Source organism: Pleurodeles waltl, chromosome 6 (assembly GCF_031143425.1).
Source record: "Pleurodeles waltl isolate 20211129_DDA chromosome 6, aPleWal1.hap1.20221129, whole genome shotgun sequence".
Lineage (NCBI taxonomy): Eukaryota > Metazoa > Chordata > Amphibia > Caudata > Salamandridae > Pleurodeles > Pleurodeles waltl.
The window spans coordinates 820779069-820793186 of NC_090445.1; the positions used below are offsets into that span (position 1 = coordinate 820779069).

Genomic DNA, 14118 nt, shown 5'->3' on the forward strand with positions numbered 1-14118 from the left:
CCCATGAAATTGTGGCTATTAAAATAGCTACTCTTGGGGGCAAGACAAAATGCTGGACTCAGTCAGGGCTGGAAATTAAATTACATTTTCAAGTTTAGTTGAGGCTTTAAATCAGTAAATAAATCAATAGTCAGTGAGGCCCAGCCCATTTCGGTTCCAGCCTGAGGAGAGCAGTGAGCAGAGCCTCAGGCTCAGTGTCTGTCAGGCTGTAAAGTTTCAAGAACTATTAATACCTGAGCAGGCCATGCGGCACCCTGTCTGCGATGACAGTCTGTGTGACCTCTTGTCACTGACCTGGTCCTGTTGCACAGCAGCGGAATGATGAGGCACCAATTCAGCACTGGCAACGGTGCAAGCAGTGGCTGCCGCCCATGCTAAAAAAATCAAACACATAACTGCTGCCAGCTCGCACCGTGTCCCGCCTCATGAGTGACTTAAGTTCCTGTGTCTACTCTCAGCAAATAGACATAATGGTTGTTTGCTGAATGCAGCCGCCACAATGAATGTAACAGCCAGCTAACGCATCTCAGCTGAGCCCTTCAGGTGGCCTGGCTGGCGCCTGGCTGCATAATCATAATGTAATGTTTTAATTCACCCGCCTCTCATCTGTTGCACAATTTAGAGCCTTACATTATGATCCACATTCTCCTCCACCACCACTAACCCATACTCCGTCCACACTAAACAGACGCCATCAAAATAAACAACATGCCACTCTTAACATCTTCGCATCCCCTTGTCTATTACATAATAAGGCTACTCTGCAAATTAAAGTACACTCTTCATGTCTCTCTCAGCCACCAAGTCCACCACCAACACACAGACCCAACAAAATGCCTCCTAAGCCTGCTGGAAGAGGAACACTATATTGAAAAACAGGACTATTGTGACCCTCACACAGTTATCACAACTAACTTCATACTGGCTACAAGCTCAAAGTATACTGCTCACCCTTCTCCAAAACAAAACAACACCACCACAGGCACACATATTCTAAACTGCCTGCTCATAAATGCTCGATCACTCTAAAAAAACAAACACCACATCTACGACCTGCTCACGGACACACAACCTGACCTACTATTCGTTACAGAATCATGGTTGGGAGATGACATGGACTCTGTGTTGCATGAAGCTGTTCCTCCGGGCTAGCAAACCATCACACAGAACCGTATAGGCAAGAGAGGAGGTTGACTAGCTATCATATTAAAAAAAGCAATACATCTCAGTAAAACAGACATTTCCATACAAGGTTGTGAGGCCCTCCTCAGCAGATGCAACCCTACACCAACTTCCTCCTGTAACTTTTTCTTCCTTTACAGACCTCTACCTAACAACTCAACATTCACAGACGTTTTTCTAGATACAGTCTCACCTTATAACATTATACTCAAGCCAATGCATTCTTGGGAACTTAAACATTTGGTTTGAAAACTTGATATGCCCCATCCAAAAGCTATCACCACTGGCCTAGTCACATTGAACCTACAACAGATTGTACACAATCCCACACATATCTCGGACACATCCTAGATGTAATTTTTTCAAAGCCTGAACTAGTTACCTTTCATGGCATCATGCCAATCACATGGTTAGACCACTATTTGATAACTTTCCAACATAAAACACGACAAATCAACACACCCCAAAGCATCTTACATATATGCATCTATCCACCGTGGAGCAAACTCAATGTTGAAGACTTAGAAACACAACTAACAGCCAACACAGATCTAGATACAATTAATTCTGTTCCAAAACTTTGAGTGGCTACAGGAAGCTTTCGATATCCTAATACCACTCAGAAAAACTAAACAGGGCAAAAGAAAACCAACATCTTGGAGAAACACAGAACTTAAAAAGATACAGCAACAAATCAGAAGGTTGCAACAGACCTGGCTCAAAACAAACAACATTCAAGACAAAATTCAGCTACATAAACTTAACAGAATATAGAAATCACCAATCAAAAAAGCTAAAAAAAAAAAAAGGTACTATTCGGACAGAATTCAAAATGCTAAATCTGCAACCAAATAATTTGATGAAATTCTCAATGAATTTCAAAAACCTAAATGCATGGAAGGAAGTCATCCCACTACTCAAGATTTCACAAACAAACTGGCAACTCATTACGCAACTAAGGCAGACACATTAGACTCCTATTTAAAACAGAAAAAAACCATCAGCACCAAACCCTTTCCTAAAATCCCCTCCAAGAATAAACCAACCCAGCCTCTGCACTCCTTCAAACAAATATTCCAAGTTGAATTCATGGATTTGGCTAAAGCAAGCAGGCCTTCCGGTTTCCCTTTTGACCCTTGTCTACCACACATCTTCAAGAACATTCTGTTATCTACTTCCGCTGCCACACCTGTAAGAAGAATCATCAATAACTCTTTAACTACAGGAACTTTTCCTGAAGACCTGAAAAAGGCATACATACGTCCATTATTAAAGAAAAGAAACCTATACCCGCAGGACCCCCAACAACTACAGACCAATCACAAATGGACCTTTCATGGACAAACTGGTAGAAAGAGCAGCATTCGCCTAGATGTCACAGTTCATTGGAGACAATTCCATTCTTTCAGATTACCAAACTGTATTCCGCCCAGGAAGAGGCACTGAATCAGCACTCAGCAATCTGGGATGATCTTAAAAACACAGTCAACTGCAATGGAGTTGCAGCACTACTTCTCTTGGACCTCTCTGCTGCCTTTGATACTGTTGACCATGACACCCTAATTCAAAGACCACGAAGCCGACATAGAAGGGAGTGCTCTCAACTGGATTAAATCCTACCTTAAAAAATGATGTATCATCACGGCCCTTTGCGATTCGGAAATAGCGATTTTTAAGAAATCACTATTTCCGACTCGCAAAGTGCCATGTATCACATTTGCGAATCGGTAATAGCGATTTCTTAAAAATCGCAAATGCTATTACCGAATCGCAAATTGCGATACCAGCCCCATTCGCAGCTATGGGCCTGTTAGCCCATATCTGCAATTTTTTTGCATTTCCAAAATTGCAATTTCTGAACCAGAAATCGCAATTTTGGAAATGCTAAACCCCAGGGTGCTGGGGGCCTAAGGCCCCCTCTGCTGCACCCCAAAATATTTTTGGGGGACATGTAAGGTGCACACATGCCAAAAGGGCATGTGTGCTTTACATGTACAATTTAAAAATGCATTTTAAATGCATTTTTAAATTTTGCACATGGTTACCACCAAGTTCAACTTGGTGGTAATTAGCGATTCCTAAATGCCAAAATTGCATTTAGGAATTGCTTCATACATGTGCTAAGAAATCGCAAATATGGAATCCTTATTTGCGATTTCTAATTTAGAGAGTCGCAATTTGCGACTCTCCAAACAGGGTCGCAATTTTAAGGAATCGCTATTTTAGCGATTCCTTAAAATTGCGTTCAGAATGTATTTCATACATTCTGAAATGGCATTTTGCATTCGCAAACGGGCATTCGCACCTTGTAAAATATTGGCAGGTTTTACCTGCAGAAATGTGTTTAGGGGTGTCGTTTTTAACCGCAGCCAGGTGCGATAAAAATGGCAAAACTCATAATTCTGATATGTGTCATGAATGGAAGGCACACATTGAAAGTTATCATACTATTCCTAATTAGGACCTAGGGCATCATTTATGGACTTCATGGAAAACTAGAGGGAAAACCATCCTGAGTAAAACATGCACCAGCTATACTTTTATTTTTTAACATGGCTGAATTTTCAAAATAAATTCCTCCTTGAGTATACTATACAACAGCTTTTGTTTATAGCGTATTTTGGACCTCTGTTTTGAATTAAATTGTAATTCACTCACTCCTGGGGCCTGATTCACAACCTTAAACAGAGAAGAACTCTTGCAAATTGCGATTCTCTAAATAGGAAATCGCAAATAGAGAATTCCTATTTGCGATTTCCAAAGCACATGTATCAAGCATTTCCTAAATGCGAATTGGGCATTTAGGAAATGCCCTTACCACAAACTAAAGTTTGGTGGTAACCATGTGCAAATTTTAAAAATGCATTATAAATGCATTTTTAAAATTGACATGTAGCGCACACATGCCCCTAAGGCATGTGTGTGCTTCACATGTCCGTAAAAATATTTTTGGGGTGCAGCAGAGGGGGCCTTAGGCCCCCAGCACCCAGGGATTTGCATTTCCTAAATTGCGAATTCCTAACTGGAATTTTCAATTTGGGAAAAGGAAAAAACATTCGCAACAGGCCAATAGGTGCAAATGGGGTCAGATTCTGTATTTGCGATTCGGTAATAGCATTTGCGAATTGCAAAATTCAGACATACCATTTTGCATTTCTTAAAAAGCGATTTCTTAAAACTTGCTATTTAAGAAATGCAATTTGTTTTTTTGATACATCTGGCCCATTGTCCCTAAACTGACAGCAGCAAAACGCCGATTTGATCTACTCCAAAACATATTTAATTTTTGATAGATTTCTGACAAAAATAAACTTGTCTGTATGTAATACAGACATTTTTGAATTGGAAAAAATAAATATATTGACTTATGTGAACATATTCGTATTCAAAAGTAACATAGCAAAGTTTCCAGCAAGTGGAAAAAGCTCACAAATATCTTATAGAATGGTTGTCAGTAGTGCTTGAAATAAACTTTTTTTTAAAAATAGGAGCTCTTCTATAACCATAAATCACAGCTGTATTTCATTTTGAAAATCCATTTATTTCTTCATAATTTTTGACAGGTAGCTCTCTTTTATTGTTTTTTCCGTGTTTTATGTTCATTAATTTTTTTTGTTTCTTTGTAGTGTATTTCTGAAAATAAATGTATCAAGCGTAAGTTAATTGTTTCGCTTTATTTTTGTCACATCATAAAATAGCGTACACAACAAATGCTGATGCTTAGTAACTGCTGGTTATAGTTTCATGATAACCTTTGGATTATTTTATTAAGTCTTGCCTACATTGGTTAAAACTCTTATTTCACACAGTGCCAATACTTAGGGGCAGATTTACTAAGCTTTGGTGGAATGCTGCGCAGAAACCAAAGTTGTTGGCCCAGATTTACCAAATAGTCAGGCAGCGCAGTCCAGCATCGAGAAATGCTGTGCTCCGTGACAGGGAGGGATCAGGAAAATGCCATATGTGCAAAGAGTGCTTTGCGCTGCTTTATGTTACTTTTAGGGTACGTTCTGGCGCAAAACGAGTTTTGTGACGCAACCTGGTGTAAAATGTTTGTAAATATAGGCCTTAAAATGGAATTTTGGTCAGCACATTTACTGGTTGTTTTGGTCCTCAAATCCCATATTCTTTTTTGATGGCTTTCCTTCCTCCTTCTACTGGTGCATAGATGTTTGTGGAATGATACACCTTCCTCTTTGAACACAAAACACACCTAACTCCTCAGGCAGTCATCCTTTTGGGAGGCAGTCTTAGTTTCTTCTTTAAAATCTGTCCCTTGGAGGCCATCTTACATTGAAAGAGGATTCATGTTTCAGGGTCCCTTAAGGACCTGTTAGTTCATGCCTTTCTTTCAGCTTGGTGAGTCTTCAAAGATCATATGGGGCATTTGCAATGTTAGGGAGTGCTTCTAAATCTCAAAAAGGCTCTCACACAACTAAATCAGCTTCTCAAGTTCATGGGAGACCTTCCTTCTTTTAGAAGGGTGTGTCTTCCTCCTTTTTTGATACAGAAGCTTCAAAATCACATGCTAAATAAACCTGGACAACACAGTCTCATCACTGGCTGCATGTGTAGGGAAGCATAGTTACAACAGCTTTGTAGTACCTCAGTTTTTTGAAGTCCTTCTTCATTGCATCTATCATCTGAGGATGTCAAGACTCTAATCCCAGTAACTCAAGACAAATTTTGTTATTGTAGAAGTTAAAATCTTAGTTCCATGGTTTTCAACAACTGTCCATGGGCTTAGAGTGAGTTCTACCATTTGTTCCGTCCCCACTCAGGTGGCAAATCTGCCTCGGTCTTCTGTTTTATGGCTACACTGGACTGCCTTGGGTCTAAATGGCAGAGCTTCCATGAATAAGATGTTCCTCCATTGGTGACACTTCCGTTCAAAAGTCTAACAGACCTTCCACTCTATGGTTTTACAATCAATTATTTTTCTTATTGGTGTTCTACTCAGAATGTGGCCTCTCTCGCCTGTAATCATTTGAGATTGTTAGGTTCCTACAGAATGGTTTTAATTTAGGTTTAGAAGCCACTTCCCTAAGCTCTCAACAGGCATTTGGGTTGGAGGGCATCTCTTTTGCTCTCCATCTGCTTTGACGCTTTGAGCTACCTTACCTTAGGATTTATCTCATGTCCCTGCATGGGATCTTTCCTTTGTCCTGTGGACTCTACTACATGCCACCTTTAACCCCTTAGAAGAAGACTTCCAAAACACCTTGGATGAATCCATCTTTTTAGCTGCTAGCAAGTCAGCTCTCAGACTTAAGGAACTTTGTGCTTTTGTGTTCCACTCCTCATCTCTAGGTAGTTTTATTCTTCATCTCTCTCTGGATTTTGTTCCTAAAATCCTTTCCGATTTGTATCTATACTAGAAGATCTTATTGTACCTATGTCTTTATTTAGAAGATGAGATAGCTCCTCCATCCCTATTTATAGGAAGGTCAGTGCTGATTTACCTAGATAGGATCTCTTATTTTGGGTGTCTAACTCTCTTCTAGTCGCCTTCGATTGAATCACCATGGTCATAAACCTCCTGTTGCTTTTCTTACCAGATGGATACACTCCACCATCTCCCTGTCATGTGATTAGTCTGGAATGTCTTCACCTTGCTGCATCCATGGCCCTTCCACAAGGGAAATTGCAGCTTCTAGGGTTGAAGCAGAGAATAATTTCTCCTCGATGACTGCCATGCTGCCATCTGGGATTTACCTGGGATGTTTGCCAGATATTGCTTTTGTTGTTTCAATTTCAATGCAGCTTGCAGAGTTCTATAGCTGTGTAACATAGCTATCCTTATATGCATTTTTTCTCTTGCACTTGATTACTTTTTTGGATCAAAACTTTGCCCGTGACCTTGTTGCTGCTTGATGTCACTAGATAAAGACTGAGTTGAAGAAATGGGACAAAGTAGTAATGCCCTGTTTGCATACCAGTACTCTTCATTAAATGGAATACTACTTTTCCTCTTCCCAATCCTGCAAGTCCTCCCAAATGCTCAAGGAACAATGGACTTGATTTATCTTCTTTTAATTCCCAGGATCTACTTGAGGGATGTACCATTCTATGACTCCCCTTCTGGGAAAGGAGTTTAAGAAAACAGCAAACTAGAGCATTTAGGTGCCTTTCTTTGAAGGTGTATGGATTACACATCACCAGTGAAAACTCGGATGAGATAGAGTAATGTAATGAAGAGTAACAGTAATTAATCAGAACATTAGGATGCTGTACATCACTTTATATTAAATGTGACTTGTTGTATGGATATATTTCCTGGGTGTGGTAGGTTTGGTAGAGAATGCTAATATATCTGTATCGTGCTGCAGCATACCCACTATTCTGCATGGGTTTCATCAGGTTGCAGTTGGGGTTAGCTGCAGGGCCTTGCAACGGGGCTGACCCTGTTCAAAGTAACCTTGCTACTAACTACTGCTTCACATAGTCATTGGTCGTGGGCAACTGTGGTTTGTACTGGCATTCAACTCCCAGTATGCTTAACACCTAGCTTCTAATTCAGCTAGCCAGTCAGAGCTCAGCAGATTTGTGTATTTGCTATCAGATTTCCAAACCATTAATGCACAACAGGAGAAAAAGCGTCCATACTCAGTGGTGTGGAATTATTTTTTTAATTCAATGTGCAATTGTTCTGTTTGCAGATGAATTAATGGTCCAGATACCCCTGAAATATAACTTCTTCAAGCCAAATCTGAGACACTTTTTGTAGGAAAGTCCTTTTTTTTTGCCTGATCACCCCCACTCTTTCTGGATAGGTACTGGTGGTTACTGACTCTTGGCTGTGCCCTGGGTACTGCTTACCAGTCCCAGGGCCAGTGCTCTGTGTAAAATGGATATGCAAATTAGGCTAATTATAATTGGCTAAGTTAACCTACCTATAAGTCCCTAGTATATGGTAGGGCATGTAGGTTTAGGGACCACAGCATAGGTGGTGCACACCTAGGTGCATTGCTGAGGTGCCCAGTGTCATTTTAAAAGCAAGCCTGCCTTGCTGGCTGCTTTTAAATTAAAGTTATATGCAAATTCGACTTTGGAATTAAAGGTACTTCCAAAGTCTTAAACTACCTTATTTTTACATATAAGTCACCCCTAAGGTGTGCCCTATGTGCCCCTAGGGCTGGGTGCCATGTAACTATAAGCAGGGACTTTATAAAAATAGATTTATAAGCCCTGGTGAGGTCAAAACAGCCAAATTCGTTTTTCCCTCATTGAAGTAAATGGCCTTCATAGGCTAGAATGGGCAGACTTTATTTTAAATTTTAAAGTCTCCTTAAATGTTACATACCAAGAATTTGGTATCAAATTGATTGTTATAATAAATCCCACAACTTCCAGTTGTTGGATTTAATATAACTAGTTCAGGTAAAAAGTTTAGACTTTACCTAAAAAGTTGCCAATTTCAGCTCTGCGTTGTTTTTGCTGCTGTGCTCTGATTGGCCAGCCTGCACCAGCTTCTGCCAGGCTACTTTAATGAGGTGTGAAGTGGCCTGGCTTCACACAAAGGAATGTGCTTGGGGGAGAGAATCTCCCCTCAGCAGATGGTGAGGCAGGAAGGGGGAGGGCTGCCAAACTGGTCTTCAAAGGCAGAGAAGGACATCTGGAGCACCCAACAACACCCCCACATCCTGCAACCCCAGACAGCTAGGTGCCCCCTTGATTAGATTAGGAGAGGGCAGGAGAGGGGTGTGTTTATGATTTTTAGCCACACCAGTGGGTGGGCTCAGCCAGATCTCTCCTCCAAAAATCAGATTCATCCATTTTGGATTTTTAGAGACTGTTGCCTTCTGGGATGGATTTTTGCCACACTTCCCAGGAAGTGGTCATCACAGGGGGACGACCCTGTCCCTGATTGGAGAACCAGGGCCCCCCTGCTTTTCACCCAGGAGCAAGGATAAAACTGGCAGACCTGCACCCACGCCTCAGATCCCCTCCAGAATTCAACAAGAAAGGAACTAAAGAAGAAGAAGGACTGCCCTGCTGGACCCCTGGCCTGCACCTGGACCCTGCACTCAGAAGGACTGCACCAGCTGCACACTTGGGCTTCACCACAAGAAGGACTTTGCCTGGCTTCAACTGGTTCAAGGAGGGACTCCCTGTTTGCTACAGGTGAAAAATTGCTAAACCAGAGTCCCCTGCACCAACTCCTGAAGAAAGCGACCAGCTGACCACTGTCCAGTGGCCAAAAAGGAGTTTGCACCAGGTGCATTCTGGGAGTTGAAGTCCGCACTTCCCAAGGACCATCACAGAACTTCTGGACCCTTGGGGTGAGCTGTGGACCCCAAAAGAACCTTAAAAGAACATCTGGGTGAAGCCCCAGAAGTTTGGAAAAGATTAGAGAATTTTTGAAAAAAAGCTCCATAAAGTGACCGACCCGACGCAGAAATTCTAGCCGGCTTGCCTCAACCGCGACCCGGCCTGACTTCGTGGTTCGTCCCGGTAAAGAAAAACATCCAAAAAAGAGACTAAGTCCGAACGTAAAAAGTTGACCGGGACCTTCCAGTCATTGTATCCGAGAAGGGCTCCATGGACGTCGGATCAAGATCCAGGTTTACCCCGGTCGAAGGATTTTCATCTCGAAAAAACGACTAAGTCCGAAGGTAAAAATCACCACCGAGGAAACCGACTTCGCGTATCTGGACAAGGGCTCCAGGAGGTCGGATTCAACTGGCAGGTTCGTCCCGGGGAAGAAAAACATCAAAAAAGAGACTAAGTCAGAAGGTAACTTTTTAACCGAGGCCTCCCGCGACTTGTAGCCGAGCAGGGCTCCATCGCGGTCGGCCTGAAAGTTTGACTTTGCCCCGGTCCTGGTGCAACCAGATGACCCGATTGGCGCTTTTTGTTTCTAAGCGCTAGAAAATAATAATACTTTAAAAATTCATATCTCCGGTTCCCCTGAACCGATTTTAATCGTTTTTGTGTCATTTTAAAGATAAAAATATAAGCTATTTTTATAAATTGGTTTTGGATTTTTAAACTGTTTCCTGTGTTTTATTTAATTACTGTTTTGTGATATTTGAATGCTTTACACTTTGTCTCCTAAGTTAAGCCTTGACGCTCGATGCCAAGCTACCAAGGGTAGAGCTGGGATTAATTTACTGAGACCTAACTGTACCTATGTGGAGGTTAGTGGCTTGTTGCTAGGTGTAGGTACCTACCTGCCCTACCAATAACCCATTTTCCAACACTTTTTAAGCACTAATTTCTCAAAAAGTGTTGAAAAGATATACACCAAACCAAGCAAAGGAACTTTGTTTGCTAAAGATCTATCTTCAAACCCAATTCGATTTAATTCTCTTTAGCCATCTTTTATGCATCAAGGAGATGGTACTTGCAACTTATTAAGTATGTCTATATTATAAATATGGATATATATGGAAGAGGAATTGGCCAATATGGTTTGGAATGTTTTTGACATATTAGCGTCTCACTGCTATTCCCCATGTATAGTACCTATAAATATCACTGATATAATTCAGCTTTTTAGTGGGCACTTTCTATATATGGTGTATGTTTCGAAAATGATTATTATGATACATAAGATTGTGATCAGAATATATTATTTCAACAATATCTCACAGGTCTTAGTTTTGATTTTTTCATTATTACTAAGGAGGAATGACGGAGCAATTACTGACTCCTTAAGCTTTAAAAAAGATTAGATACAAGTCCCATCTCTGTTTCACTGAAGATAAAAAAAATTTTTTTTTTGTATGTGAACTAATTGCAATATTGCAATAGAAAGTTGTATCAATCTTAAAATATAACTCAGATCAATTTTATCATTTCCACGATGAAGTGTGGTTTAAACTGTGATGTAAGCATGGAATCTTCATTGAGATGGGATTATATTTTCTATTTTCATTTTCTTGGCATTTGTATATCTTAGGAGAATTGGGCACGTTAATCAAGTTTGATGAAGGCTTGTGCTTAAGTCAAAATTCATCCCTGTCTCAATACATTTTGAAAATTAAGAATTCCTGGAGTGCTGTATTTGACTTTGTTTTGTGAGTCGTTAAGGAACACTGAAATACAATACCAAACCACACAACATATATGTATCCTCATACCACTGTCTTTCTCACAGTCAGCACACCAAATTAAGTATTGTCACACTTTGAGATCAGTACCGGGTACTGAGCATGATTAAAGGGTTACAATACCTAATTTGGTGCGTTGCATTTGTTTGCCCTGGATTGTCAGAATCAGTGGTGTATGGGTTTTTGATGGGAGCCCAGGACCGTTGCGTGCACCGGTAACGCTAAGCCGCTTGTCAGCGTAACTGCAGCATTTCTTTTTTGTTTTAGGCTTCACTTCCTCTTCCTTTTTCTGTGTGTGCTCAGATTTTACACGAACAAAACCATAGAAATTCAACAGTTATACTAATCTCAAGAAACTATAACTCATGCCCTAAAGTAACTATAACTCACCTCTCTCACCATGCACTCCTACTTACCCCACATACTACATCAGTAATAACATCTTGTATAACATTGTTTATAACTTCAACATTTGCAGAACAATTATTAATGAGAAAACTGTGCATGGCAGGGTTGCAAGTTATAGTTACCTTAGGGCACGATGAAGCTCCCTCTCTGTGAGAGCAGTAGTTTCCTCTGTTTCAATATATGCCCCAAGGAGGTGGTGGTCCTAGGAGTTGCGGGTGTAAGGGACCATGCAGCCCCCTTGAATGTAATTATATGTTTGCCCTGGAGAGGTGGCGGTTCCCGGAACTGCGCGTGCCCCCCAAGAACTGGATGAGGTTTATAACATTAGAGCTCATATGAAAGTAACGTATAACTTGTTATAGTGATAGTTGTTCTGTTTTCAAATAGATGTGGTAAGGGTAAGCTATGTAGTCATTTGATTTTGTTAAAAACTGTTGTGTTTGAAGTTCAGGTTATAATGGCTGAGACTTTTAAGGTCAGTCATGTGGTTTGATGGGTGCTTTGACACATACAGTCATCTTGTGGGAGCAGATTTGTGTTTCTGGGGGAGATTGTTTAGGATCAAATCTGTTTATTGCGTTTTTAGAAAAAATGTAAACACACAAAACACAGCTCATCGCGGGACGTAAAATGGAATGCATTAGCACAGTAGAAGTTTCGTATCTTCATACAGAGGTCCCTCTCATAAACCCCGAGACCATACCCAGAGGTATCACCCAACCAGTCCTCTCGTTGCAGAGCCATGTGTCCACTGGCAATGCCCAATAGTCTTCCAAGATGCCAGTCCCACAGATGAGAACCACATAAACATATTAATAAAAACACATCAACTATACCTCCCTCCAAAAAACCATATCATCCTGCTGCCTCTCCACTCCTCTACCCCTTGCATCGTCCAAGCTCAGCCCCCCCCCCAGCAACCTCCCCCACAGCACTCCAACCGAGAATTCAAATCAGCCTCAAGACTCTCAGGTAGATCGGGCATGTCAATTCAGTAAATTATGCGGAAAGAATCCGAAGGAACGGCTTCCACAACTCGCCCAGTTCTCCTATCCGCTGCTGAGAGGCTAGTGTAAGTTTCTCCATAGCTAGATAAACCACAGCTTCTGGAGCCATGAGATACGCGTCGGGACCCTGTCCGTACCCCAGAGAGCAAGGAGCAGCTGCAATGCCGCATTAAGTGCTAGAGCCATCTGCCTCCCTTTTAGAGATCTTAAAGGAAAAGTAAGGGGATTGGGCAGCCCCAATAAAATGAACGATGGGAGTCTCGGGATCTTGACTTGAAACGCTGCATCAATATCATCTATAATGTTTTCCCAATATCGGTGTAACTTGGGGCAGTGCCAAAGCAAATGCACAAGTGTGCCTGTAGTTCCACACCCCCTCCAGCAAAGGTCCGACTTATCGTGGTCCCATGCATGCAACCGCGCTGGAGTGTAGTACCAGTATGAAGCGATTTTATATGATGGCTCTGTCCCTGCTGCATTATATGCTGTGTGGTGTATTCTATAGAATATGCTGTCCCATTACTCATCCGAGAGTTCTCTCTCTAGCTCCCTCTCCCATCTCAACTGACCCTTTGACTTAAGCGGGCGGTTTTCCCCTTGTAGAAGCCGATAAAGTTCTGAGATGATTCTCTTATCATCCTTCTTTAAGAACAGCCATTTCTCAAATGGCGTAAGTGGCCTATCTATTAAAGCTCTGTTCGCCGGCAAGAGAACCCAGTGCCGGACCTGATAGTACATCAGCCTATCTGCCTCCACTAGGCCATAAGCCTCTCTCATCTAGTCAAAGGACAACACCCCATGCTCATCGAAAAGACTTCCTACCCTCCTACAGCCCCCTTTGTACCAACGTCTCAGGGCTTCCAAACGGAGTCCAGGCTCGAAGTCAGGGTTCGCGCCTATGGGGGTCATCGGGGACGGAAAAGAAGTCAGCCCTAAACGGCAAGCCACTGCATCCCATACGCGTAACGTTGTTCCGGTAATCGGGGAAGAATAAAGACCTCCAGCCCTGTGCCGGAGCCAAGGCTCCTTCCATATATGAGAGCCCGCCACCGCCTGGTCCATAAAGCACCAGTGTTTCTCCGTGAGTGGCCAACTCCACTCCACAAGAAAGCGCAGCTGTGTTGCCTGGAAATATCTCAGAAGACACTGGGGCGATATAAAACCTGCTGCGGTAGACGCACCAGGCGACCCTCCCATATAAATCTTAGGACCGCCGATTGTAGAGTGGCAATCGTCCGGGGAGGTGGGGTTAATGGGAGCACCTGAAACATGTATAGTATTCGCTGCAAGACTGTCATCTTGACCGCAGCCACCCTACCCAGCCAAGACAGCTTATGTCTCCCCCACAAGTCCAGGTCCCGCTGTATATCGCGTACCAGCTTCGTGTAGTTCAGACTCGCCGTTTTTGCGGCAGACGTCGCCAACTCAACCCCAAGATAGGAAAGACGCGAGGACGACCAAATAAA

At 42.1% G+C, this 14118-nt stretch overlaps 1 protein-coding gene across 9 annotated transcripts in view; it reads left to right on the forward strand.

Annotated features, from left to right (window-relative positions):
* STN1 (STN1 subunit of CST complex) overlaps positions 1–14118 on the forward strand; it is a 426801-nt gene that overhangs the window by 262209 nt on the left and 150474 nt on the right. The gene's annotated exons all lie outside the window — the stretch shown is intronic.